General features: G+C 42.3%; 1 pseudogene; it reads right to left on the reverse strand.

Moving 5' to 3' along the window:
• LOC102125420 (chondroitin sulfate proteoglycan 4-like) overlaps positions 1-21243 on the reverse strand; it is a 38195-nt pseudogene extending 16952 nt beyond the window's left edge.
• Positions 21244-27880: the final 6637 nt, after the last annotated feature.

Raw genomic sequence — 27880 nt, forward strand, 5'->3', positions numbered from 1 at the left:
GAGGCAGTTGTCATAGACCCTTCTCCTACCCACATCATTCCCCCTACTTATAACCCTGCCTCTTGGGAATTGTCCCAAGAGCCTGCTCACTGCCAGCCTAAGTACCCTTCCCTGAAAGGACTTCAACATGAGATAGAGCAATGTAAAAAGGCTATTCAGGACTTCCCCTTCCTCTCTAACTTGGAAGAATCAGCTCCATCTCTCTTCCCCTTAAGAGAGGTATCCCTAGGAGGAGAAGCCAGCATTGGCTTTGTAAATGCCCCTTTAACCAGCTCAGAGGTCCGAAACCTAAAAACAGAGCTCAAGCCACACTATTAGATGACTCTCATGGAGTAGCAGATCAAATTAACCAATTTCTAGGACCACAGTTATATACTTGGGCTGAGTTAATGTTCATCCTAGGCATCCTCCTCTCAGGGGAAGAAAGAAGCATGATCCTTAGAGTTGCTATGGTAGCCTGGGAACATGAACACCCTCCTGGCAAAAAGGTTCATGCAGCAGATCAAAAATTCCCCAACCAAGACCCCGGTGGGACAACAGTAATGCAGCTCACCGAGAGGATATGCAAGAACTTAGGGAAATGATAAAAAAAAAAAAATGGGATTCGGGAGTCAGTACTCCAAACCCAAAATCTTACTCGAGCATTCGACATACAACAAAGGAAAAGATGAAGGGCCTATGGAATTTTTAGACAGATTGAAAGAACAGGTGCTGACGAGTTGATGGGTGCATCACACCAACATGGCACAAGTATACATATGTAACAAACCTGCACGTTATGCACATGTACCCTACAACTTAAAGTATAATAATAATAATAAATAAATAATCAAAAAAAATCAAAAAAAAAAAAAAAAAAAAAGAACAAATGAGAAAATACACTGACCAAGATTTAGAAGATCCTCTAGGGCAGGGAATGTTAAAGCTTCATTTCATTACTAACAGCCAGATAGCACAAAGAAATTACAAAAATAGAAAACTGGAACGAAATTTCTCAGAGAAGCTCAGAAAGTGTGTGTAAGGAGGAACAAGGAGAAGCAAAGACAAAAAATGAAAATGATGTTATCCACCTTCCAACAGGGGGCCCCAAAGGATAAACACACCGGTATTACTCTCCGTTGCCAGGAGACCCATACACTCCCAAACAAAGCCTCCCAAGAGCCAAAACCTATAGAGATCCTAGGCCCCCACTTCCTAAGCCATATGAAGAACATAAGGAGGCAAAGTGAAGAAACACAAAAATAGAGAGAGGAGACAGAATGAATGCTTCAATTGTGAGAAAGTAGGCCACTTCAAGAGGTACTGTCACGAATTAAAACCAGAAAGAGAAGTTGTCCCACTTATGACCTTTGAGGAGGAATGGGGGGTTAGGGGCTCTGTCTCTTTTACCTTGAATCCCACCAAGAGCCCTTGATAAATTTAGAGGTGGGACCCAAATCTGAACTTATGACCTTTTTAGTAGACTCGGGAGCAACCGCTCCTCTGTCTGTTACCTTCCCCTACAATATAGCCTGATCCTCAAAGGAACTTGTAGTCTCAGGGGTAAAAGGAGAGGGAATCAAAGTAAAAAGTTTAGAAGAAACAGAAATTAGATGTAAAAACCGCTCAGCTAATGTTGAATTTTTGTTAATTCCAGAGGCAGGAACTACTCTATTCGGAAGAGACTTAATGTTAAAATTAGGTATAGGTTTACATGTTGGCTCAGAAGGATTCTGCACTTCATTAAACCTGCTCATCACTGCAGACGAAACATACATTCATCCTGATGTTTGAGCAAGGGAAGGAAATTGGGGAAAACTCCTAAATCCTCCTATACACATAAAGTTAAAAAATCCTGGAGAAATAGTAAGAAGAAAGCAATATCCTATTCCTTTAGAAGGCAGAATAGGCCTAAAACCTGTCATTGAAAGCCTCATCAAGGATGGGCTCCATGAACCCTGTATGTCCCCTTATAACACCCCAATACTGCCTGTGAAGAAACCAGGTAGGTCATATCAACTAGCACAAGACCTCTGGGCCATCAACCAGACAGTCCAGACTACCCACCCTCTTGTCCCTAATCCTTAAACCATTCTCAGTAAAATTCCACATGAACATCAATGGTTCACAGTAATAGATTTAAAAGATGCCTTTTGAGCATGCTCCTTGGCTGAGGACAGCTGAGACATTTCTGCTTTTGAATGGGAAGATCCCCATTCTGGATGAAAGCAACAGTATCGATAGACAGTTCTACCCCAAGGCTTCACAGATCCCCCTAATCTTTTTGGTCAAATTCTGGAACAAGTGTTAGAACAAGTTTATAACAAAATGTATACATCTGCTCCAGTACGTAGATGACCTATTAATATCTGGTTAGGCTGTAGAAAAGGTATCTGCTTTCTCCATCCATATCCTTAACCATTTGCAAGGAGACGGGCTATGGGTTTCAAAGGGAAAGCTTCAATTTGTAGAGCCTGAAGTTAAATACCTAGGACACTTAATAAGTAAGGGCAAACGAAAGATAGGCGCCAAGAGAGTAGAAGGGATTGTATCCATACCTTTGCCTAAGACTAAACAAGAACTCAGAAAATTCCTAGGGATAGCTGGATATTGCCGTTTATGGATTGACTCATATGCACTAGTCACAAAGCCTCTCTACCTAAAACCTACCCAAGAAAAGCCTGACCCTCGCCTGTGGACTTCTGAAGAAATCCACCAGGTTGAGGAGCTAAAACATCTGCTTATAACTGCCCCTGTTTTAGCTTTGCCTTCCCTAGAGAAGCCATTACACCTTTCTGTTAACATAAACAAGGGGGTAGCTTTAGGGGTCCTTACCCAAGAACACGGAGGTCACCAGCAACCCATGGCTTTCCTACCAAAAGTTTTAGATCCTGTAACCTGTGGATGGCCTGAATGTTTCAATCCATTGCAGCTACCACCTTGTGAACTGAAGAAAGCAGAAAACTAACCTTTGGGGGGAAAGTTAGTTGTAAGGATGCCCCATCAGGTTATAACGACCTTAAATCAAAAGGCAAGAAAACGGCTTACTGACTTGAGAATTTTAAAGTGTGAAGCTATCCTGTTAGAAAGAGATGATTTAACACTAACACTGATAATTCACTTAACCCAGCAGGTTTCCTGACTGGAGATCCAAATCTAAAGAGACCTGAGCACTAGTGCTTGGATTTAATTGATTATCATACAAAAGTTAGGCCTGATTTAAGAGAAACCCCTTACAAAACGGGGCAGCACTTATTTATAGATGGCTCTTCCCAAGTAATTGAAGGAAAAAGGCATAATACATACTCAGTAGTCGATGGGGAGGCACTTGAAGAAGTAGAGTTAGGAAGACTGCCCAATACTTGGTCTGCCCAAACATGAACTGTTTGCATTAAATCAAGCCTTAAAGCACTTGCAAAACCAAGAAGGGACTATTTATACTGATTCCAAGTACACCTTTGGGGTAGCTCACACCTTCGGAAAAATTTGGACTGAACGAGGTCTTATTAACAGCAAAGGCCAAGACCTGGTCCACAAAGAATTCATCACCCAAGTATTAGATAACCTCCAGCTGCCAAAAGAAATAGCTATTGTCCATGCTCCAGGACATCAGAAATGTGTTTCTTTTCAAAGCGGAAGGAATAACCTAGCAGATCAAATAGCCAAACAAGCTGCCGTTTCCTCTGAAAACACCTGTTTTTCACTTAGGCCCTTGCCTTCCTCCCCTGGCTGCAGTTCCCATCTTTTCTCCCGCTGACAAGAAAAAATTAATAAAAAGAGGAGGCAAAGAAAATTCAGAAGGGAAATGGGTGTCACCAGACCAAAAAGAAATATTATCCAAACCGCGTGTGAGGGAAATTCTCTCTCATCTGCATCAAGGGACTCCTTAGGGACTTCAAGCTATGTGTGATGCAGTCCTTGGGGTCTACAGATGTATAGGAATTTACACTTTCGCAAGGCAAGTTACAGATAGTTGCCTAGTATGTAAGAAGACTAATAAACAGACCCTCAGAAAACCATCTGTTGGAAGGAGAAATCCAGGATTAAGGCTGTTCCAAGTGTCCAAATTGATTACACCAAAATGCCCCCAATCAGTCACTTAAAATACTTACTAGTGATAGATCACCTTACTCATTGGGTAGAAGCTACTACCTTTTCAAGTGCAACTGCTAGTAATGTAGTCAAGCCACTAACTGAAAATATTATACCCAGGTTTGGATTAATAGAAGATGTTGATTCAGACAATGGGACTCATTTCACTGTACCTGTTGTTAAGAAACTAGCCCAAGTTCTAGATATAACATGGGACTACCATAACCCCTGGCACCCACCTTCATCAGCAAGAGGAGAAAGAATGAATCAGACTCTGAAAACTCACCTAAGCAAATTAGTCCTAGAGACTCAGTTGCCATGGACTACATGCCTCCCCATGGCCTTGTAAAGATTCCAAACTGCCCCTCAGAAAGATGTCGGCTTATCTCCTTATGAAATGCTGTGTGGGTTGCCCTATCCACCCTCTGCTGACATTCCTCATTCAGAACAAAAGATCTGTTTCTCAAGAACAATATACTTGGTCTATCCTCCACTTTCTCTTTCCTTTGGACTAAAGGCCTCTTGGCACAGATACCACCCCTTGAATTTCAGTTCATCACCACCAGCCCAGAGAGAGACGACACTTTCATCAAAGGTTAGAAGAAGGGAGGCTCAAGCTTCCCGGAGGCTGAAGGAGAAGGATCACTTGAGCCTGGGAGGTCAAGGCTACACTAAGCTGTGACTGTGCCACTGCACTTCAGTCTGGACAAAAGAGTGACACTCTGTCTCAAAACAAAAACAAACAAACAAACAAAAAAGATGTAACACATTATAACTGTCAGACCATTTGTTGCAACCTGGGCTACAATTTTTTTCTTTAAACCCAAAAGAACTTCTGACCAGGTAAATATAGTCTTTTTTTCTCTTTTAATGAAGAATCTACTTTATAAAGTACCTTCCCTTATCAGTGAGAAAGAAAAGGAAAATACAAAAGAGTTGAGTCAAATTTGGAGTCAATAAAGGTTTGCAGCTCTTCAGACAAGAACCCTTTCCACGAATTCTAAAAGTAAATAACAGGCATGTTAAAAAAAGATTTCATTTTATGAAAGATTCTGCATCAAAACCTTTTACAAAAATAGTATACAAAACCCACTAAACATCCTGTTCCATCTTCCACTCTGAAATCACTACTTGGTCTAAATTCACAGTTCCATTAATAAAAATGAACACAGTAAAACAGTACTCTATGTCTCCATCCCACCCAAACAATTATCTTCAAATGATGTCCAGATTTCTGTACACTATTTGCGAATCCTACCTAGGTCTTAAAAAAAAATCTCAGCTTTAGAGGAAAATCACTGGTTAATTAAAATGTCATTTAAGGTTGTATTTGTTTTCTATGAAGGGATAATAATGGGATATTTTATTTTCATTTATTACTAAAACAACACCTTTCATTGTTAGAAATATACTCCCATTTCAAGATATGTTTCAAAGCAAATTATATTCTTCAACTAGCCACTTTCATAGGTGTTTTGAATGCAATATTTTATTATAAAGCCTTGGCTGGCCTCCAGAGTTAATTAGCACCAAGATGGGTTTATTTTCAAAAGACACGACATTCTTTTTGGCCTTCAAAATGTTTTCATCAAAAATTACTATGTATCATACAAATAATATGCTCACTGTAAACATTTAAACGATTCAAAGATAAAGTAGAAAGTCAGTCTCCACCTACCTGCCCTCTAAGATGTCACTACTTATGCTTAACATATTTTATTTTTAAAAAGGAGGGGAAACCACATCATAACTACTTTAAAAGGCCTTTACAACTTCTTTGTAATTACACACACACAGAGACACACACACACACAGAGTGGGGAAGGAGAGGGCGGGGTCGGGGGAAAGAGGGAAGGACAGACAGACACATACACTAACCACTGATAATTTACTTATTATAATAAGTCAATGTAAGACTTATTATTAAACATACCAAAAAAGTGAGAAAACAGAGACGGGTGGGAGATGGGCCTGCAATTTCAACATCCGAGGTCAAAACAACTTATTAGGAGATAATTTAGAATGTCTTCTTGTCAACCCTATTTGGGGAAAATATTGCTTTGATAAAAGGTTACAGACTAACATCAAAAGGGAGCTGCCTTTTGAAGGTCAATCAATCCTTTGGTTTTAGGAAAAACTAAAATATTACAAAACACTGACAGTAAAACATACAGAGAACTCAAACTGATCTAACTGCACTTATCCTCTCCTTGCCAATTATCCTTTATCACTAATTTTCCCAAACTACTATTCTATTAGTTTCATATTGCTGTTACAACAAATTATCACAAACTCAGCGGCTTAAGACAACACAAATGTATTATCATATTATCATTTCTGGAAGTCAGAAGTCTGAAATGACTTTCATTTGTTTAAAATTCAAGGCGCTGGCAGGGCTGTGTTCCTTCTAGAGTCTGTGTGGAAAAAGTGTTCTATTGCCATTTCCAGCTTCTAGAGCTGCATTCCGTGGCTCATGGCCTCCTTCTTCCATGTTCTAAGCCAGCAGTGTAGCATCCTCAAATCTCTGACTCTGACCACTGACTCTCCTGATACTCCCTCTCACTCATGAGAACCCCTGTAACTACACTGGGACACTCAGATATTTCAGAATAACCTCCCATCTTGAGATCCTTAATTTAATCAAGTATGAAAAGTTCCTTTTGCCATGTAAGGTAAATAGTCACAGGTTCCAGGGAATAAGAAGTGAATAAATTTGGGGGAGCCATCCTTCTGCATAACACAACTACTTGTTTACAACAGTTCCCTAATCAAAAATCTTTAATAACCAAAACCAGACAAAGACATCACAAGAAAACTACACAATATATCTCTCTGTATAGACACAAAAGTCCTCAAAATACTATCAAGACGAATACAGCAACATATAAAAAAGATTGTGCAGCATGATCAAATGATACTTATCTCAGGAATGCCAGGTTGGCTTAACATTCAACCAAGGTAGCCTGGCAACAGAGCAAGACCTTATCTCTAAAAATAAAGATAGGCCAGGCATGAAGGCTCATACTGTAATCCCGGCACTGTGGGAGGCCGAGCTGGAAGGATAACTTGAGCCCAGCCTGGGCAGCATAGTCAGATCTCGTATCTACAAAAAATAAATAAAAAATAGCTGGGCATGGGTGCACATGCCTGTGGTTCCAGCTACTCAGAAGGCTGAGGTGGGAAGATCACTTGAGCCTAGGAGATCGCAGCTACAGGGAGTCATGGAATACCCTGTCTCAATAAATACATAAATAAATAGCCAGGCATGGTGGCTCACACCTGTAGTCCTGGCTGCTCAGGAGGCTGAGGTGGGATGATCCCTTAAGCCCAGGAGTTTCACGATGCCGTGACCTATGATCATGTCACTGCACTCCAGCCTGGGTGACACAGCAAGGCCCCATCTCTTTAAATAAATAAAAACTATTTAATTCAGTCAATGTTAATATATCACATTAATGAAAGGAAAAAAACCCACATGGCCATCTCAACACAGAAAGATCACCTGACAAAATCCAACATGTTTTCATCATAAAAACAGTCAAACTAGGAATAGAAGGGAACGTCCTCATCTAACAAAAGGTACCTGCGAAAAACCCACACCTAACAACATCATACTTAATGGTGAAACTTGGATGCTTTCTCTTTAAAATCAGTAACAAGACAAGGACGTTTGCGCTCACCACTTCTATTCAATGTTATACCGGAGATGATTCCCAAGGCAATTTTAGGCAAGAAAAAGAAATAAAAGATCCAGATTGAAAAGGAAGAAAACAATCTCCAATTACTTGATCCTGTACATAGAAAATCCTAAGGCATCCACTTAAGTAAACAAACAAGCCAGATCATAGTTTATAATTGACCTCTGAAACAAGGCTATAGTTTCAGAGATCAGTATGCAAAATCAATGGTATTTCTGTATCAATGAACAATCACAAACTGAACAATTAAGATAACAAAATTAACAATCGCATCAAAATGAATAAAATCATAAGCAACAAATTTCAAGAAAGTACCAAGTTTATACAATGAAAACTACAAAATACATTGAAAGAAATCAAAGACAATCTAAATGAAAGGAATTGAATTCAGAGTCCAGAAAAAATTCCTCACATTTATGATCGGTTTCAACAAGGATGCCCAAGACAATTCAATTGGGGAAAGAATAGTCTTTTCAACAAACGGTGCTGGAACAACTGGAGATCCACATGTAAAAGAAAAAAGTTGGACTCCTCCCTTACAAAATACACAAACATGAACTCTCACATTACATACCTAAATGTAAGAGCTAAACCTATAAAATTCCTAGATGAAAACATAGGAGTAAATCTCTGCAACTTTGGATTATGCAAAGAATTGTTCTTAGATATGATGCCAAAAAAAACAAGCAACAACAGAACATTATCAAAATTGAAAATTTTGCTTGAAAGGATACCATCAAGAAAGTGAAATGACAACCCAGAGAATGAGAGATAATTTTTGCAAATCACGTATCTGATAAGGGACCTGTAGTCAGAATACACAAAGAATCCTTACAATTCAATAAGACAACCAAATTTTAAAATGGGCAAAGGATCTGTACAGATGCTTCTCCAAAGGTACAGAAAAACGGCCAATAAGCACATAAAAAGATGCTCAAAATCATTCGTCATTGGGAAATGCAATCAAAACCACAATGAGGTATCACCTCACGCCCATTAGGGTGCCTATACATCAGAAAGTCAGATAACTTGTGTTGGCAAGCACATGGAAACACTGAAGTCCTTATACACTGCTGGTAGGAATGTAAAATGGTGCAGCCACGTGGAAAACAGTTTTCCAATTTCTCAAAATGTTAAATACAGTTATCATACACCCAAGCAATTCCACTCTTAGGTATATGCCCAAGAGAAGTGAAAACATATGTCTTCACCAGAACTTGCTGTTCACAGCAGCATTATGCATAACAGACCAAAACTGGAAACAACTCAATTGCCCATCAAATGGTGAATGGATAAGTAAAATGTGATATGTCCAGTCACTGGATTGTCATTCATTAATAAAAAGAACAAGGTACTGATCCATGCTCTAACATGGATGAATCTTGAAAACATTATGCTAAATTAAAGAAGTCAGTCACAAAAGGCCATGTATTGTATGATTTTATATATACATGAACTTTATATATATATACATGAACTTTCCAGAATAGGTATGTCAATAAAGACAGGAAGTATATAAGTGGTTGTCACAGGCTGAGAGGATCAGGGAATGGCAACTGACTGCTAATGGGTATGGCACTTTATTTGGGGGTGATGAAAATGTACTGGTCAGACAATGGTGATTGCAAAACTGTATACACACGAAAAACCAAAGAATCACACGCTTCTAAAGGGAAAATTTAGCTCGGCATGGTGGCATGCACCTGTACTCCCAGTTACTCGGGAGGCTGAAGCAGGACTGCTTGAGCCCAGGACTTCAAGGCTGCAGCGAGCTATGATCACTGCAGCGAGCTATGATCGCTCCACCGCACTCCAATGAGGATGACAGCGCAAGACCCGTTCTCTCAAAAAAAATAAAAATAAATAACCCAAGGTACTCAGTTCATATGCAAACCCGCTGGTAAACATAAACTATCTCCAAGTAGTCTAGAAAGAAAATGAGCACATAAGACAACTTCTAAAAACACATATATTTCTAGACATGTTATATTTAACATAAAAATCAGCTATGCAGAAGTTACATTAACATTTTATGTTGGAAAGGTAAATGACTATTATTAATACAGCAGTATAATTATGTATTTATGTATAAATGCATAAAAGGAAAAGCATCCTCAAAATAAACACCATCAATGGCTCCTCGGTGGTCACAAAAGAAAATCCTCACACTTTTGTCTTCCTTCACAATTGAGCTTCATCCATCTTTTCAGGCGTATCTCCCATCATTACCTGACACAAACTTGGGTGGGCCAGAGTTTCCACTGACCATCCCCTCACTATTCATCCAACACTATGTTCACTGCCTCCCATTCCTGACCATTTACCTTTTGTCTTCAACTAATTCTGGGGACGTTGTGTCAAACTAAATGATCCATATTCTTCAAGGCCGGAATCAAGTCCTATTACAAAGATATTCTCTCACCCTCTCCAGAGCATAGCAACCCAGCAACTACTGGCCTCTCATAGCCCTAACCATCCACAACCCGAAGCTGGCTTCTCATCAAACGGGCACTTTTCATCACCCAAATTCAAATAATTCACTCTTACCATAATAAAGAATAGTCACCTACAGCCTACCTTTTCCAGCCTTGATTCAATCATTCATCAATTTTATCTTTAAAGTCCCTCACTTTAGGGAGATGATATATCAGCTTTCACCCAGAGTCTAAAGAAAACAGCCCTCTTGCCAATGACATAGTGCCATCTAGTTGCAACAAAAGGTAAATCACAGTGGCAGTAGGAGGATCTCCACACTACTTTTACAGGAATGCACTGCAGGTAAAAAATAAGAAACTACAGTACTGTTTTGCAGGACAATTTGCTTCATATGTGCATACTATCGCCCTGACTAAATTAACTCTCAAGTCTTACAGGTATTATTTGTTTTCAGTTCCATGCACAGATTAGCCATTTAGTATTTACTAAATCAAACTCAATTTCTGAAGTGTCTTACATCAATGTATTCATGCATATATGGTTAAAATTTTCCTTGAGAATCTATCACGTGAGAGTGTGGCTTATTATAACAAGTAAACAGAACAGATAAATACAAAATGAAAAGAAATCTCATGATTTGCTCACATATAAGGGAGCTTGTTGTGGATTAAGTTTCATGACCCAAGACACTGAAACAGGAATGGAATAAATGAGAATAAAATCAAAAGTTGTCATCAAAAATACATGAGCCACCTAAAGTCCAAGGTGTCAAGCATAGCTCTATGAGTACAATCCCGTCCCCGAGCTCACCATATGCCCAGCTGTATGCCATACACTAAGAGATTCAGGAAGGAAGTGGGGTCAGGGATTGATCCCAAACTCAATCTTTTCAAGTGGGGCAGAAAGATCTTCCAATTGAAAAATAAGGACAAAAGGTTTCACTGTCACAGAAGTTTCAACAACCAATAGGATATTTAAAAGTTATCAAAGGAAAACCACTGTATGTTCACTTACGTTTTTACCTAGTCCCTCAAACTCACAAAACGCTGTTTACTCAGGGACTTCTTCCAGTCTTACTAGGGAGCCTGGAAAGTGAGGGGAGGATTGCAAGGGCCACCAGAAATCTCTTCCTCAATTCCCCTTCTCTAAGAAGGGAGGCTACAGCTTGTCTCTCTAACCACTAAAAGGCGTGACCCTCCTCAGAGTTAATAGCTGGATTCCCTGATTGTTGTTATTTTCACTAAATGAATTCTCATAAAAATCCCATTAAGATTTAGAGAAGGCTTCCAGGGTTGACTTCCTGAACATTAAGAATAGCATGTTCTTAAAAGTTGAACTTGGAGATTGGGCCAGGACTTCATCTAGGCTATAAATGCTCACAATGGTAGGTCCTTTACCAAACACCCTGAATTAGAGTATAAAGTGATCCCATCCTCTTAAGAGTCAGAGAAACAGAACCAAGTGTGACTGTTTCTATAGTCACTTGGTTCTGTTTCTATAATTTGATCTGAGGAAGTTTCTTACTCACAATAGGTAAATGAAGGCACAAACTAACCAGCAATATAAGCGACAGTATAAAGTGTCATTCATACATGCAAAAAACAGACAAAATCCCAAACTCTGTGTTCTAACAAATCACAAAAGCCTCATTAACAATAAATTGAAATGACCAAATGTTTGGACTGAAAAGCAATGCCTTGGTAGCCTAGCTATGCCTAACTCAAATAACAGAACCCTCTCGATATTAAAATCCTCACAGATCTGCCACAGATCAAGCTGTGTATGTCTCAGATCAAGACTTTGCCAAAAAGCAGTTAACACACACTTAAGAGGGAAAAAATCTACATCAGCCTCCTAAATGCAATCACCTTCACACCTGTTGCAGGTCCCAAGCTTCAATGTGTTCTGCTGGACAACGCAGTAGAAAGCTGACAAGCAGGTGGCTTTCCCACACTGACTGAACCACCTCCATGCTCATGCCCATTCATTCTCTGGTCCACCCCATGCTTTATAACAGACCTCGTAGCTCAGGGTACTCTTTCCTTCCTGACTGCCTTCACTTAATGACTTTGTAACTTTAGGTGTAAAAATTATCTGCAGAAATCCACACTGAAAACCAAGCTTGTGAAAGGCAGCAATAACCAACCAACATTTTTACAAGAAGAACAGTCAATTTCAAGCCCATCAGATTCAAATAGCAAGCATGGATGAAAATGAAAGATTGAAAGGTTTGAGGACCTTATCAATGTATTAAATATCCATTTAATTTACAATTAAGCTCACTGTGCTCACTGGCCTTTTAATCAGCTTTCCAGGTCCTGCTCAGACTTGCCTGGGACATGGGAATGAAAGAACCCATAAATGTATGGACCAATCTACCTTAACTAACTTGTCAAGTGTTCCTGCATCAAGCAGAAGAAATATCAGTGAAACTGATACAGGAATTAACACCTTGTTAATCCATACAAATTAAAGGAGCGGTATCCAATCTTCTGGCTTCCCTGGGCCACACTGGAAGAACTGTCTTGCACCACACATAAAATACACTAACACTAATAATAGCCGCTAAGCTTTAAAAAAAAAAAATTGCAAAAAAAGAAAATCTCACAATTTTTTGTTTGTTTGTTTGGAAATGGAGTCTCACTCTGTCACCCAGGCTGGAGTGCAGTGGCATGATCCTGGCTCACTGCAACCTCTGCCTCCTGGGTTCAAGCGATTCTCCTGCCTCAGCCTCCCAAGTAGCTGGGATTATAGGCGCATGCCACCACGCCCAGCTAATTTTTGTATTTTTAGTAGAGATGCTGGCCAGGCTGGTCTCGAACTCCTGCCTCAGGTGATCCACCCGCCTCGGCCTCCTAAAGTGCTAGGATTACAGGTGTGAGCCACCATGCCCGGCCAATGTTTTAAGAAAGTTTGTGAATTTGTGTTGGGCCACATTCAAAGCCTTCACAGGCTGCATGCAGCCTGCAGGACGCAGTTGGACAAGCTTGGATTAGAGAAATCTACAAAGACAAACTAGTGACCTAGCAGCCCTCTGATCTTTCATGATTTGCAAGAAACTTAGGATGACTATGCATAAAGACGACAAACATCAATTTAACTGAATGGTTCCCACCACATTGGAATGAGGAAGCTGAGCAAACTCAGAGGACTATAAGAAAGGGCTGATGTCATCTGAACTGTTTGAAATTATAAACTCCTCTAAATATATTTCAAAGCCAGAACTCATAAGAGTTGTTCTGACACACGTATTAAAAAAGGGATGACAAAGTGTGTGTCCCCTACACTGGTCAAAGGGACAGGACATTGTTATGCTGGCAACACAAGCTGCTGAAAAGAATGTATCTGTCAAAAGGAATCAAAGTAATGACCCCAGAAGGCTCCAGAAACAGACTGGTAAATGCAGGTTGCTTTTAGACTTCCACAATGCTGGCACACAAGGAGAAAGACAAAACTAACATTCACAGAGCATTATATTTTATATTACATTTAATCCCCATTAAAAAGATAGTATTTCCCCTACTTCACCACTGAAAAAACTGATCTTTCAAAGGTTACATTATTTAACACCAAGGTCAAAGGGTAAGTTGGAGAGACCAGATCCAAACCCAGTCTGATGTTAAAACATGTGTTTTTCCCCCACATCATAAGAGGATCTCCTGCTAATGACCTCAAATCTAAAAACTGACTTGCCCTACACCTCGAGCCCCCATCCTACAAACTCTCCCTGAAGTTGTTAATTCAGCTGTCATTGTGCACCTACAATGTGCCAGACACCATACTCCTCAAGATTCTGTAGGGACAGAAGGAACAGACAAAAATCTCTACCTCCATAGATATTATTCTAGGGGTACACAGGTAAATAAAACATTAAAATAAATAGCTTTCACACAGTAACAAATTCTATAGAGAAAAATAAAACACAAGGAATAGCAAATGAAGGAGATGCCATTTTAAACATGGTGCTGAGGGAAGGCCACCCTGAGAAAGATATCATTTACCTCAAAAATAAAAAAGCAAGTAAGAGAAAAATCAGGTAAAAGATGTTTTACCTTTTAACATCTTTAAATGTTTTACCTTTAAGTGTCACCTTACTTTAAAAGTAAAAGGTGACACTTAAACCTGCCACAACATTGAGAACTCAGGGTTTTGATGTGAAACCTCACTGCATATAATGCATTAACTTATTTTATACATTTAAACAAACTCTACTTAAGAACTGTGTTCTAAAGGAAGGAGCATATTACAGGAAGGCAGTTTTCGGTCAGAGTAAACACACTTAAAAACTAAACCTATTGAAAGACCAAGACCCACTGAAAGTCTTTGCTTTGTCAGATTTTTGACCAAAAGGAAAATTAAAGAAACACACCATGCCCATCCAATGATTTCACCAAGGAATTTTAAGAGAGAAAATCCTACTTCTTCCTCACCCAGTAGCCAGTGAAATGACTGAGCAAATTCACAAGTTCACTGGGGCTGCTTTCGTGTAACACAGGGACAACACATGACAGAGACAATGGAACCCTACAGGTTGCCTAGTATTTGAAAGACTGTGAAGAGGAGGAAATGTCAAAATTCAAAGTCTTAAATGATGTGCTTTTAAGTATGTTCATCAATTTCACCACTCAGGAGTAAAGCCAGCTATAGTTGTAAGGAATCAGAAATATGAGGGGTGTGAAATAAGCAGAAGCACACTAGTTAAGGACTTGTATTCTTCCCACATTTTCCACTTTATTTTATAATGCTGAGAAAAAACACATTTAATAGTTTTCTGCTGTATAAAAGAGACACATTCACTTTATGTCAAAATAAGTCACTCGATTTTAATACAACTATCTCAATTTATAAATTAACATTCTCCCCCACTGCCCACACATAGTAAGTCTTTTACAGTGTTGATTAGAGAAGCAAAAGTTGCTGCTACAATTCTCTTCCTGCATTTTAATATAAACAATCATCAGTCTTTTCTTCATAGAGTGCAGTGTGGACACCATCAGAATGTACCAGCGCTGGGTATGCAAAGTTCACAAAGATTAGCAATAGCAAAAGTTTGGAGATTTTTGAAATGTATGCTGCCTGCAAAGAACTATGTAAAAACTCAGTCTCTATAGGGGACCACACAGAAACTCAGGCATGAAGTTACATGGTTGTGTGATTGGTTGGGAGAAGGAACAGAAAGCACTTCCACCAACCCATATGTCTGAGCAAATGACTGCAAAACCTTGGAAGCTACAAAACAGTTTATATACCTAAAATTGGTGTCCACAGCAGTGGTCAGCAAAGTGCCTGTGAAGCGCAAATGGGTAAATATTTTAGGCTCTGCAGGTCATATGGTCTCTGTTAAACAATATGTAAATGAATGGGTGTGGCTGTGTTCCAATAAAGATTTATTTATAAAAAGAGGCAGCATGTTAAATCCAGTCAGCAAGCTATAATGTACCAACCCCTGCTCTAACACTAACCAAATACCTCTTAATAAGCCAAGAAACAGTGTGTCCTCTTGGGCCAGAAGCGGTGGCTCACGCCTGTAATCCCAGCATTTTGGGAGGCTGAGGCGGGCAGATCACCTGAGGTCAGGAGTTTGAGACCATCCTGGCCAACATGGTGAAACCCTGTTTCTACTAAAAATACAAAAATTAGCCAGGCGTGGTAGCAGGCGCCTGTAATCCCAGCTAATGGGGAGGCTGAAGCACGAGAATCACTTGAACCCAGGAGGCAGAGGTTGCAGTGAGATGAGATCACGCCATTGCACTCCAGCCTGGGCAACAAGAGAGAAACTGCGTCTCAGAAAAAAAAAAAAGAAAGAAAATAAAAGTATACAAAGTGAAAATGAAGAAATTAAACTGCCCTTAAATTTGGCAGTGACATTACTGTCCATGCACAAAATTCCAAAAATTTACAAAAAAGCTTCTAGCACTAAAAATGAGTTTAGCAAGGTTGTAGAATCCAAGGTCAGCATGTAACATAAAATCATCTTCCTATAGCCTAGCAACGACCAACTGGAAATTGAAAAGTATCATTCACAACAGCATCACAACCCATGAAATAAATATATAAGATTACAAAATACATGCAAGATCCAATTGCTAAAAACTACAAAATACTGATGAAAAATCTAAAAAGGTCTAAATAAATAGATATACCATGCTCATGGCTCGTTATTAAAACGTCAATTGCCTCCTGATTTCCAGCTTCAATGCAATGCCAATCAAAAACCCCAGCAGGCTGAGCATGGTGGCTCACACCTGTAAGCCCTACACTTTGGGAGTTCACAGTGAGAGGATCACTTCATCCAAGGAGTTTAAGAGCAGCCTGGGCAACATAGAGAGATCCTCTCTCTACGAAAACAAAAAAATTAGCCAGGCATGGTGGTGCATGCATGTGAGCCCAGTTACTTGGGAGGCTGAGGTGGGATAATCACTTGGGTCAAGGCTGCAGTGAGCAGTGATCCTGCCACTGCGTTTCAGCCTGGGCAACTGAGTGGGACCCTATCTTTCTTTCTTCTTTTTTGAGACGAGGTCTTGCTCTGTCCACCAGGCTGAAGAAAAGTGGTGCAATCTCAGCTCACTGCAACCTCCACTGACCGGGTTCAAGTAATTCTCCTGCCTCAGCCTCCCAAGCAGCTGAGATTACAGGTGACCGCCACCATGCCCAGCTAATTTTTCTATTTTTAGTAGAGACGGGGTTTCGCCATGTTGGCCAGCTGGTCTTGAACTCCTGAACTCAAGTGACCCACCCACCTCGGCCTCCCAAAGTGCTGGGATTACAGGCATCAGCCACCACGCCAGGCTATGAAACAAACTTTCTTCCACCCACAGCTTTCTCTTCTCTCCCCATTTACAGCAGTAAGACAGCCTAACCTGGGAAAGACAGAGAGAGAGGAAAGCTACTTCCAAATGGATGTCTGTCCCCATCAGTAATAACCAAGTCTATTCAAGTGCTAGATGTTAACTTTAAAAGAAGGGAACATCAAAAGTCCAAGTTTCAGACAGGCGCGGTGGCTCATGCCTGTAATCCCAGCACTTTCGGAGGCCAAGGCGGGGGGATCACGAGGTCAGGAGTTCAAGACCATCCTGGCCAATATGGTGAAACCCCAGCTCTACTAAAAATACAAAAGTTAGCAAGACATGGTGGTGCGTGCCTATAGTCCCAGCTACTCGGCAGAGGCAGAAGATTCGCTTGAACCCGGGAGGCAGAGGTTGCAGTGAACCAAGATCGCACCACTGCACTCCAGCCTGGGTGACAGAGTGAGATTCCTTCTCAAAAAAAAAAAAAAAAAAACAAATTCCAAGTCTCTTTGCCTAGCTTTGTCAGGAATGTTTTTACCCTAACTCTGTATAAGTGTCACCAAATATAATTTTTAAAGGTTTAACCTCAATCTATAAGTTTGATCAAACATAATGTTTAAAGGTTTACTATAATCTCTTCATAAGAAAACTATTGGAAAGATGGAATAAAATATACAGAAAATGTCCTTAACAGGTAAATATTTATTTTTCTTTTTTTATTATTATACTTTAAGTTCTGGCGTACATGTGCAGAACGTGCAGGTTTGTTGCATAGGTACACACGTGCCACAGTGGTTTGCTGCACCCATCAACTTGTCATCTACACTAGGTATTTCTCCTAATGCTATCCCGCCCCTAGCCCCACACCCCGCAACAGGCCCCAGTGTGTGATGTTCCCCTCTGTGTCCATGTGTTCTCACTGTTCAACTCCCACTACAGGTAAATATTTCTAGAATGTATCTACTCCATCGGGTGCTGTAAGTATTCTAAACTGTGCTGGTATAGCTGCTTTAAATCACTGTTTTCTTCTGTAAATGGTGGCAGGTTTAAAGTGTTATCTTGAAGGGGAAGTGAGTGATTTGCTCATGTCTCTGTACTGAACCAACACTGTTAACACCCAGTCCAGTTCCACCTTAAACAAGTCTGAGAAATACAGACATAATCCACACTTGTTATTTGTCAAGACTAAGGTAAAATAAAGAAAGTTGGAAGTACCTCATAGCCTCTTAGGACTGATGTACCGAAAACAATCCATCTCTCACCATTTCCTAAATACCATAGTCACAAAGAGCTCTACCCCACCAAGCACTCTGCGAGTCTCACTCTCAAAGGAAGACTCACAGGTGACTGAGAAGATAAATTCGCTATTGTTTCCATTATCCTTCAGTTTACATGACCTAAGAAATGCATTCCTATAAGACTCACAAGTCTCAGGGCCCCTTCTTTATGAAAGAAATAGCTAAGCCTCTATACTCAGAAGCATCAGACTTTTAAGAAACCTTAAGTCATGTAAAAACGTATCAAAATTATTATCATTACAGCTACCAGGAAATAGCTACCTACTTCATGTTAAATACTGAAGTTAAGTACCTCACAGTTTCATTCATCCCTAAAAACTCTGCAAAGCATGTTACTAACCTTTATGGAGTAGGAAACTGAAGCTCTGAGAGACTGTGCAACTAGTCAATGGAAATGTGGGGATCTGAACTCTACCTAGCTCCAAAGGGTGTACGTTTTTCTAAAATGTCTAATTTTTTTCCAATTTCACAATGGAGGGAGAGTTGTCACTACAATTTTAATAATTTCACCAGCTGGGTGGGATGGCTCAGGCCTGTAATTCCAACACTGTGGGAGGCTGAGGTGGGAGGACGGGTTGGGTTCCCGGCAGACAACTGGGAAACAGTGAGATTCCGACTCTAAAAAAATAATAGTTTCACCAAAAGGGGGGGACGGATTTCTAAATCGGAATCTCTTGTTGAAATCCTTTGAGCACCAGTTAAGCCCCACTTCTTTAAATAAGTAATAACCGACAGATTTTTTTTTTAAGTTAGAAATCCTTTTAAAGTAAATTTCATCACAGATCTGCAAGTGAACTGTCATTTTGGACAAGTCTCCAGAGTTAGTGGCTCTTTCCTCTGCACACTAGCTACCACTAGGCAGTAAAAATAATTTACCCAATTCAAACACATACCGTGCCTGCACTGTTAAGACTACTGGCAAAGAGGGTACAAAGCTAAGTAAGGTCTATCACAGCACTCAAGGAGTTAAGGACTAGAGGAGGAGTCCATTTAAAGTACAGTATGTGTGTAGTTACCATTTAGTCAAGGCAAACGAAGTGTAAGAAATCCTAAAACAATAGTACCTACAGGATAACATGCCATCACGGCCCAGAGAAGGAAAGCAACTGGTGCACTCGTCACGTTATGTTGTCAGCAGTACTTGCTTACATTGTGTCCCTCCCTGACAATCCCTTCCAACCTGTCAACCAACCTCCTTCCCCACAATGACACACACACAACCACACAACCAGGAAGGGAAGCCATCGAGCGAGTATTGTGAATCCTAAAACTGGCTCTGTAAAGTGCAACGCCTGTGCCTGAAGAAAATTTGTCTTTAGCTTCATCAGGTGAAGAAAATCGGTTTTATAACACAAGGCCCACCAAACCAGAAAAGCCCAGGAACGCTTCTCCAAATGACCCACTTAGCATGAGAAATCACCCACAGAAAACTGACATACACAGTTATTTCTCAAATTTTTCTTTTTCATTTAGCAGATGGTAAAGGAACACAACTGAAGTTAACAGTAAATGACACTCTGGCTATTTTGTTCATTTGTCACTATGAATGACAGACATTTAAGCTAGTTCCATCTGGGGAACTGAAACAGAATCATGTTCATATAATAAGCCACACGAACCAAATTCAGTGGAATACGTGCACCCAAAACTGGACCAGACTTGTACTTAATGCAGCCTGCAAATCCCCAAGAGTCCACGACGGAATACAAGAACAGTAACAATGATTTATCTCAACTGATCTTAGCTTCTTCACAAACTTGCCAATAACCACCTTTCAAGAACTGCACCGTTTGTCCTCATCTGGGCAATCCAATGGTTTAGAAAAACTGAAACAACTGCTTCTTCGAAAATTAAAACAATGCGGGGGGTGGGGGGGGAAGTAGTAACAAACAAACAAACAAAAAAGGCACAGTGGTTTTTACTCTACCGAAGCAATCAACTCTCCAAATAACTTCATTAATGAGTGTCAGCAAAGAATGAACACCAAAATACCGCTCAATCTAACTTCCATCGTGAATTCCTGAGTTCACAGTAGGAGCATTAAATGTGACGGTATCACTCTGCTATAAGAACCATTTCCAAAACAAACCTATCTACCCCCTTTCTTGAGTTTAAAAAAGAAAGAGAGAGAGAGGAGAGAAAGAAAGTTTGTTTGAGGGTTTTTCCTTTTTCAATTTCACATACCGGTTTGCCTTTACAAAAAAAAAAAAAAATAAGATTAGTCTCAAAGTATAGCTGCAAGTCGGACCGACCGCACAGGTCTCCTGGGTCATTCGACTCGGAGCGGCGGGGTTTCAGCCGGGCCGCGTCCGGGAGAAGCAGCGGAGACCCCAGCAGGCGGGCGCCGTCGGACAGATTTACCGTCTGCGTCGGCCCCCGGGGAGCCGCTCCCCCGCTCCCGCAGCACTTGTTCCGGGCGCGGACTCCAAACGGAGGCCGCCGGCCCCAGGGGAGGAGTGAGCCCGCCCCAGCAGCGCCACCCAGAGGACCCGGGGCAGGGTTCGGGGCCATCCGCGGCCGGGCGCGCCCCCCACCCGGAAAGCGGCGACTGCCCCACGTTGGGCTGCGGAGTGGGAGGCGCGCCGAGCCCCAAGCAGACAAAGCGGGAGAAGGGTGATGCGCAGAGAGGAGGGGTCCGCAAAGCTGAGGTCCCCGCGCCGCCCGGCTACCCGTCCGTCCCGCCTGCCCCGGAAGCCCCGCGCAGCTCCGGGGCCCGCCCCACCTAGCAGCCGCAGGGGACTGGCCGCGCTCCGCACCCCCACCCCTCCTCAAATTACAAAACTTGCCCCAACTCCGCCAACTAAGTTGCGCTCTCACAGTGAAGCTCCCGGGGCTCCCCCGCCGGCCGAGACAGCTCCTCACCTTCGCCGCACAGAAAAACAATAGGCGGCCGCTCCCCCGGCAGAGGCGGCGGTGGCTAAAGAGGCGGCGACCGAGGCGAGCAACCGGCATGGCAGTCTCCGCCCAGCCCAGGCGCTTCACCGCTACTGCTCCGGCTACGCGCTGGCCCTGCACACAGCCCCGCCTGCGCACCAGCTACAAGCGCCCGAGGGTGGGCGGGGCACGCAGGAGGGCGGTAACGCCTGCGAGTCCTCCCGTGAGTACACGCGGAGCAAGGGCTGCGAGCTAGGATTGCACGGCAGAGCTGCCCATCCCGCCCCACGAGACCAATAGTAAGGCACCTGGGCGGGGCACTCAGGTTGCTAAGGGAGGCTGAGGTTGACCGCCACTGCTGCTTTGTGGCAAAGTGATCAAATTAGAGTGGCTGGCAGAGACTTCTCTTACCGTCTCCTCTCCGCCCTGTCTCCAGAAACCGCCCTTTCTCTGTGTGCCAGTGGTTACCTGAGCTGCAGCACTTAACCACACATCGTGAAATGATTTACTCCTCTATTTCCCCCACTTCAACTCAGGAAGTGAGGTTTAGTCTTCTGTGTGCACAGCCTAGGACAGTCTAAGGTATTAGGTATTAAACAAGTGTTGGATGGCTGCACGGCGGTATAGCGGAATCACAATTGTGACAGTGCATTCCGTGAACTTTTGGCTACTCGATCACCACAAAGTCATTCCGTGTTCGAGCTGCAAAAGACCTCAGAAATCATCTGGTTGCTTTGAGAAACAAAATGTGGTCCGTGTACCAACGGTGGCCGAGGAGAATATATTAGTTGATACACAAAGATACTTCTTTTTTCAAATAGTTAAGTGTTTTAGTGCGCATTAGGAGGGAAATGCCTATCACGTCAAACCATTGTTTCATTAATGGTATTTCTTAGGTCAAATAAAAAGTGGCAAAAAACAAGTGTACTTCAAGAAAAATGTTAAGTAAAAATTGAGACACTTTATATGCAGTTCAAGAACGTGCAAAACTAGTTGACAGTGACTGAAGTAAGGACAGTGGTTAGGTAGGAGGGGACGATTATTGACTGGGAAGGAAGAGGAGGGAACCTCTGGTTGCTGGTTCTGTATTTTGACCTGGGTGATGGATAACAAAAGTGTATACATGAAAAAAAAAATACATCCAGTGCACTTAAGATTAGTGCACTTTACACATTTTAAACATGTATTTTTAATGTCAATTTTTTAAAATATAGTATGGGATATGCCCCCACCCCACCCCCAAAAATAATGCAAAGATGCAAATAACTGTCATTTGGGAAACACTGATCCAGGCAGGCTCACTAGCAGTGACCAAACACCTGAGAAAGGGTATTGTGAATGCCTGATGTATGTACCAGGAACTTCCATTGCTGAATAGCTCCAAATCTCAGAAATGCTCCTAAGCTAATGTTGAGCTCTGGTGCGTACATATATTCTCTTCTTCTTCTTTTTTTTTTTTTTTTTTGGAAGCAGAGTTTCACTCGTTGCCCAGGCTGGAGTGCAATGGTCCGATATCAGCTCACTGCAACCTCCACCTCCCAGGTTCAAGCGATTCTCCTGCCTCAGCTGCCCGAGTAGCTGGAATTACAAGCACATGCCACCATGCCCGGCTAATGTATTGTATTTTTAGTAGAAATGGGGTTTCACCATGTTGACTAGGCTGGTCTCGAACTCCTGACTTCAGGTGATCCACCTGCCTCGGCCTCCCAAAGTGCTAGGATTACACATGTGAGCCACTGCGCCTGACCCTATTTTCTTAATTAACCCTCACAGAATGGCGTCGTTGTTGTTGCTGTTGTTGTTGAGACATAGTCTCGCTCTGTCACCCAGGCTAGAGTGCAGTGGCGTGATCTCGGCTCACTGTAACCTCCGCCTCCTGGGTTCAAACAATTCTCCTGCCTCAGCCTCCTGAGTAGCTGGGATTACGTGCACCCACCACCATGCCCAGCTAATTTTTGTATTTTTAGTAGAGATGGGGTTTCACCAGCTTCGCCTCCCAAAGTGCTGGGATTACAGGCATGAGCCCCTGTGCCCAGCCCAGAATGGCTTTTTTTTTAAAAAAAAAAAAAAAAAAAAAAAAAAAAAAGGTCAAGCATGCCCAGTTCTTCATGTGAAATTATTTCTGTATCACCTTATCATGCTGCTCACCCTCTTCCACTGTTCTCTAATCTGTCCTTGTTGATATTTAAAAGCTGGCACAAGGCCAGGCATAGCGGCTCACACCTGTAATCCCAGCACTTTGGGAGGCTGAGGAGGATAAATCACTCGAGTCCAGGAGTTCGAGACCAGCCTGGGCTACAGGGGAAACCCCGTCTGTACTAAAAGATACAAAAATTAGCCAAGCATGGTAGCCCAAACCCCAGCTACTTGGGAGGCCGAGGTAGAAGGATCACTTGAGCCGGTGAGGCAGAGGTTGCAGTGAGCCAAATCAGCAGGGCAGTTGCAGAGTAGTACGCAAGATCTTCAACCCAGAGACTCCCTAGGCCCCACTTGCTCCAGCTCAAGAGAGCCTGGTTCTGAGGTATGCCAGGACTGGGGCTTAGCGCTGCCCATGGAAACAGTCATGCCAGGGAAGAAAATCATAACCATATATTTGTAGTCACCTCTCTCCTCCCTTCTGGAAAGGGAGGTTCCCTGGTTTGTGGGCTCTTTGCCTCCTGGACATTATTGTGTAGTGAAGGAAGAAAGGTTGAGATGCAGAGTTGGAGAAACTAAGAGAGGCCAAACTGCTCCATTTGAGGAAAGATCAGGGATCCCAGGAGGGAAGAAGGGGACACCCTGGGGAATCAGGGGGCTTCCCAGGTGGTCCAAGAAGGGGAGGGCAGGATACAGAAAGTCAGAGCATGGTTTTGAGTTTTGGAGACAACAAGAGAAAAGAGGGGGGGATTTGGACAACTATGGAGAAGACTGGGCTGGGGAGAGAAATGTTTAGAGATTTGGAAGATAGTGTGTTGAGCGATCTATTGTGAAAACACCTTCTTTATATCCCTAAAAAACCACCAGCGATGATTCATGATACAATTCAGTACTTTTGCAGAGGGATTGGTGCCTTTTTCAAATGATAATAATGCATTGGCTTGGCTCCATTTGTGTTAGTAGACAGACATCTTGAGCAGGTTTTATCAGTGTTCCATTAGCTAAATATTAGGTTTCCTATTTTGTGGCTTGCCTTAAACCACTTTGGAGGCCCTTCCACACTGGAAGCCACCTCAGAAATCACCTCTCTGGCCTGCAGCTCCATGTCCCCAAACTCTGGGCTTTCCTAAATGAGTGGCCTCATTCAGAAGATAATACAGCATCCCTCATCCGAAAATCCAAAATCTGAAATGCTTCAAAATCCAAAACTGTTTGAGCGCCGATATGATGTTCGAAGGCCAGGTTCAAAGGAAATGCTCATTGGAGCATTTTGGATTTCAGATTTTCGAATTCCAAAATCTGTAAAAAATCTGAAATCTGAAATACTTCTGTAATTTAACCTGTAATAGACATTGGGTCCTGACCTTCCAGCTGACGCAGCAAGCAGTCAACAGAGGCTCACCATGCACCCCTCCTGCCCCTCACCCTCCCACAGGCTTGTGCATCACCCCCCGGCCTCCCTTGCACTCGCTGGGAAGGGGACACGATGCTTCTGCCCTGCCTTCTTGGATCTTGGGCCACTGTGACAATTGCAGGATTCCAGCCAGGGAAAGTGCTACAGGTAGAAGTACTCAGTACTCTCCATAGAGCAGATTCCAGCAATGGCACAGCAGCCCCGGGAAGTGTGCTGACACACCTAGCTAATTTTTAAAACTTTTTGTAGAGATGTGAACTCACTATGCTGCCCAGACTGGTCTCGAACTCCTGACTTCAAGTAATCCTCCCACCTTGGCTTGCCAAAGTGCTGGGATTACGGCATGAACTAGTGCTCCCGGCCAAGAGTTTACTTTCGATTGCTAGTGGTGTTCTTGGTATCTTTTCATATTTGAGGCTTTGGGGCTAATGGTGAAGTATTACACTCACCATCTGAGGTTTACAGGACTTTTGTTTTAATCTTGAACAGATGGAACTGTTTAGGTCTGCATCTTTGCAACTATACAAAATGTGAGTCTGCTTTATAACCATTGAAAAGCAAGAAGTAATATAGTAAAATTTTGCCTGGCTAGAGGCTTTGGAAGGCTGGAGTATTTTGGCTTAATTCTATTGGAAGATGAAGGTGAAAAAAATTCAAAACTTAAATTTCCTGTTGAATGCAATTTGAAAATATAACCAATGATTCCAGTTTTCTTCTCCAGTAATTTTGGACATTCTGATCTACTTGGTGTTTTATTACAGAACTCCTAGTATGCCTGAGTCTTACATTGTGAAGATCCTTTTCTAAAATTTACACATAAGAGGATATAAATGATATTGGATGAGATCAGGCTGGATGAGAACTGATACCTGTAAATATACGTTTTAGATTAAATCTCTGATTGCCACTCATTTTCTTATTTAACTCATAAAAATAAAACACATTGGATGGAGGGTGGGAGTAGGAGATATACATCTTTTAATTGCATGTCATTTTCTCATTTTGAGACAGAACATATAGTATCCCTGGCTTTGGACCTACAGAAGGAAATACATTTTACTACCTGCTATATGCCAGAGGTTCTTGAACACCTGGAGGGACTACTGCAGCACAGATTGCTGAGCCCTAGTCCAGAGTTTCTGATTCATCAGGTCCTGGGTGGGGCCTGAGAATTTGCATTTATAAGAAGTTCCCAGGTGCTGCTAGAGCTGCTGGTCCAGAGACTACATGTTTGAAAACCACTCTTATATACTAATTGTAAATTGCAGAGCTCTAGAAAAAAGCTTAGTTTGGTCTGGGATAAGAAGCATACAGGTTATGGAGCAAATCATGAAAGATTCAACCCTTGATCCCAGCCTAGTGTGGAATTCAGGTTACAAGCAATACACGGTGACATAACACAATTCTTGGTTTTCATGATTGCAAGTCATAGCCAGGTATTGAGTGAGAAATTCAGTTTCATTCACAGGGCTTAGAGAGGCCAGGTGATTCTAGAAAAATAGGATTTAGTCATTAACCTCATGAGAGTAGGAGTTACTTATGTCCTTTTTCTCTCCCGCATCACTTAGCATTTAGCCTTACTTTACAAGGGGCTTGTATTTATTTTAAACTGATAAAGGGCTTTGAGTGCTTATTAAATGGAAAGCATTGTGTAATTATTTAATGATTTATTTAGAGACTGAGTCTTATTCTGTTGCTCAGGCTGAAATGCAGTGGCACAATTTTGGCTCACTACAACCTCCACCTCCCTGGTTCAAGCGATTCCCCTGCCTCAGGCTCCCAAGTGACTGGGATTACAGGTGTCTGCCACCATGCCCAGCTAGTTTTTGTATTTTTAGTAGAGACAGGGTTTCATGATGTTGGCCAGCTGGTCTTGAACTCCTGAGCTCAGGTGATCCACCCGCCTCAGCCTCTCAAAGTGCTGGGATTGTAGGCAATAACCATCAGGCCTGGCTTGGTTTTTCTCCCAAAGGCTCAGGTTCATGCAATACAAATCCTTACATGTGAGAAAACTCAGCTGCAGACAGCACTGTACTACACCCAGCATGCTGCCAGGCAGTTTGAAGGTGGGAATCTGGGCACCCCGTCATCCTTCAACTTGACACATTGACAGACCTTTAGGGGAAGTTCTTTGGGCCCCATCTCAACCTCTCTCATTCCAGAAGAGGCCAAGGATCTGGCTGGCCGCCTGCAGTATTTCCAACGGCGTGTGGGAGTGTTGGAGCAGGAGTAGAAGAAGGCGAATAGGGTGAGTCAACCGTCTAACCATACCCTGGCAGCCCAGCTTTCCAGATGGAGGAGTGAGCCTAAAGGTCCCTTCTGCAGGAAGGCATGTCCCACCCAGAAGGCAGCATGGGCCATTTCTCACTGCTTTTGTGTGTGGTCATTAGAGGCAGCCTGGGACTGTGTCGGCTGCTGTGGGTAGGTTGGGGGACACTGTGGGGAGCAAGAACTGGACACAGAGCTTGGAGGCCAAATGCCTGCCCTGCCCTTACCTGGCTGTGGCATTGATCAAGTCCTAGGTTGGGGTTAGGATACTTGTACCATGAAGATACAAAAGAGTATCTTTAGTATATTACCATTTGTGTAGAGAGTGGGAACACGTGTGTGTGTGTGTGTCTGTGTGTACTATGATAATACACATAAAATATGTCTGCAAGGATTCGTAAAAAACTCAAGAGAGAGGAACAGGGTGGCTGGGAGATATTTCCCTTCTGTATTTTCTGAGTTTTGGACCATGCAAATGTACTCTTCAAAAAGTGAACACTGGATGTCCTCCACCCCCAGCTGTTAAAGGTAGAGGACATCCAGGTTCTTGGCGTCTTGAACAAAGAATTGGACAAAACGCACAAACAAAGCAAGGAAGGAATGAAGGGATTTATCGAAAATGAAAGCACACTCCACAGTGTGGGAGCGCGCCCGACCACAGGGGCTCAAAGGCCCCGTTACAAAATTTTGGGGGGGTTAATGACCCCTTAGAGGATTCCATTGGTTACTTCAGGTACGCCCTATGTAACTGGGGAGGATGAAGTAAAGTTACAAAGTCATTTACGCGTACGCCCTATGGAGAGGATATTTCCTGTTATAGCTGAAGTGTGAACCGGCCTTATGTTCCCTGCCTCCAGACCCTATTTTCCTGCCTCACAGTGAAAACAGGGGCATGGA

Source organism: Macaca fascicularis, chromosome 7 (assembly GCF_037993035.2).
Source record: "Macaca fascicularis isolate 582-1 chromosome 7, T2T-MFA8v1.1".
In the NCBI taxonomy this organism is placed as follows: domain Eukaryota; kingdom Metazoa; phylum Chordata; class Mammalia; order Primates; family Cercopithecidae; genus Macaca; species Macaca fascicularis.